We start from the raw sequence: 2,414 nt of genomic DNA, 5'->3' as shown, positions 1-2,414 counted from the left end.
AGTAAAAAGGGCCTTTGAGAGGCTAAAGTAGATATCAAAATATTCAAATCCAAAGGCTCCCGTAGAAAACGTCTCAGGCCTTCCCCACAAGATCCCAAGACTGATGAACTCTTCCTTTACACACAGTTCTAACACGCTTAGTGGGTGGTTTCCCAGCCATAGCCTGTTAGAAACAACAAATTAGAAAGAAGTTAATATCAACCTTAAAGGCATGCATAAGCTGAACCATCCTACATGCCCAGCCATATTTGCAGCCACTAGAGATGACGGTAGTGATAAATTTAAAATTAGCATAGGAAAATACTTACGTTATAATTATAACTAAAAATAAGCAGGATGCAAAATTATACCTATAGGATAGCTTCAACATCTAAAATAAACAAACAAAACTATGAAAAAAGAGATAAAGCAGAAATATACCAAAATGCAGTTTTCTAAAGGTGCCATGGGCAATTTTGTTTTGTTTTGTTTTTTTACTTTTTTTGTTCTTTTTTTCCCAAATGTTCTGTAATGAGTGTTTTATAATGAAAAGCTCCCAATATAGTTTAAAAAGAGAAATAAGGAAAGAGGAAGAGAGAGAGAAAGAAAAGAGAGGGAGAGAGGGTCACCCAAGTCAGGTGCAAGCTGGCCAAGCAACTGGTAATGAGGGAGAGGAAGAGAAACTAATTCATGCCCAAGAATTCAGAATGCCGGACAGTCTAGGGCCTTTTCCTGGAAGGGCAAATTGCTGTACATAAATCGATCTCCTCTGAATATATCACCATATAATCACTGACAATTAAAATAACAATTACTATTAATTGAGCATTTACCTCTTTCCAGGCCAGCTTACGCTATTAAGGAAGGCTGCTTAAGCTGTTAGTTTAGCCCTGGAATAAGCACAGTGTTAAGGGAGTGGAACAGGGAAAGACGTGTTTTGATGAAGAACTGGGTCAGTAGTGAGGTGAGAGAGTCTTTAGGTCTTTTCTTTAGAGGCAAAGTTAATTTTTTTTTAAAGTTGTTTCCACCACATCTCAACCTTTAGTTCTGAAAGGTGCCTTCACCATCATCTAGTTTCTGGTCCAATTTCTTTATTTTTACACATAACAAAACTGAGGACCAGAGAGGGGAATTGATTTACATGGGGTCACATTGCAAGTATGTGGCTGATCCTGAACCAGAAATCATTCTCCTGGATCCTTGCTAGATCAAATTCATTTGAACAGTGGGAACCTAAAGCCACACAGCATAGAATGAAACGCAGTTTATCTCCCAAAGACTGCTCAATGCTACTGCCCAGGAGAGAACACACTGTGTTTTCAGATCATTTACTGAAAATTCTTTGTGATGCAGATTCCCAGGCCACATCCCCCTGTGCTTTCCATCTGGGATGGGTTGAGATAAGGTCTTGAAAATGGCCACCCTGTAAAACCCAAACCAAAATAGACTTCAACCCTGGGCTAACCCCAATCAGCACCCAACCCAAATACCAAACTTTTCACTGAGCCACAAGAGGAACTAAAAAGGACTTTCAGAAAAACTCCTAGTGAAGCATTCCGCACCAGAACCACATGGACATGCTTGCAACACAGCTGAAGCAGAACAGGCCCTGTGAAGTTTCAGCTTTTGGTGGTTATTGTGATGGAGATAAAGAAGAGAGGGAGCCAGGCTGAGGAAGAAGCCTCTCTGCTGCAGAGAGAAAGTGAGAGCTAGTGGTTAACTCCCCACAGAAGCGCGCCTCCCATGCAAAGCACTATTAGGGCATCTGAGACTCCCTTGTATGGGACCAGACAGAAAGCCGAGCTGTGTCCTCCCTGGCCTCCATGGCATTGACCCCTAGAGGATAAGAGACACCAAAAAGTCCCTCATGACTGAGGTAAAGACTGAAGACAAGCAGATGGTCAATGCAGATGGTCAATGTCTTCTGTGTTTTGTATAAATGGTTGAACTGTTCTTTGTGTTATAGAAGTGGTATTGAGTTAGGAAGACCATCTTTGAGGAAAACAACATGAATTCTGTACAAGTAGCTTCCTATCAGTGCGGTGGTGTTTTAGAAATCTACCGACTAGTTACATTCAGATGGAGGCAAACGCCAGTGGGTTGACATGTGTGCACTGTGTCAGCTGTCAGAGCGGGTACCTTGGGAATGCCAACATATAATTTGAGGCCAAACTTTAATTCATCTTTCATTTTCCAACTCAAATGTCCTCCCATCCACCTAACCCACTTGGGTATTCCACATACCCTGATGGTGGAAATAATTTCTCCTCTGAAATGGCACAAAAGTATAGCTGTACTTCTCCTATAACATACAGCCGTTTCTGCTTCTCATTGTGGTTATCAATGTCTGGGAGCCATTTGGGGAAAGGCCTCCTGTCTCACTTTCCCCTGACTCCCAGGCCCCTCACACAGCACCCAGCGTGTGAGAGTAACAC

Source organism: Galeopterus variegatus, unplaced genomic scaffold (genome assembly GCF_000696425.1).
Source record: "Galeopterus variegatus unplaced genomic scaffold, G_variegatus-3.0.2 Scaffold2619, whole genome shotgun sequence".
Classification (NCBI taxonomy): Eukaryota; Metazoa; Chordata; class Mammalia; order Dermoptera; family Cynocephalidae; genus Galeopterus; species Galeopterus variegatus.
The sequence above is the reverse complement of the archived record's forward strand: the minus strand, read 5'-3'. Positions refer to the sequence as shown.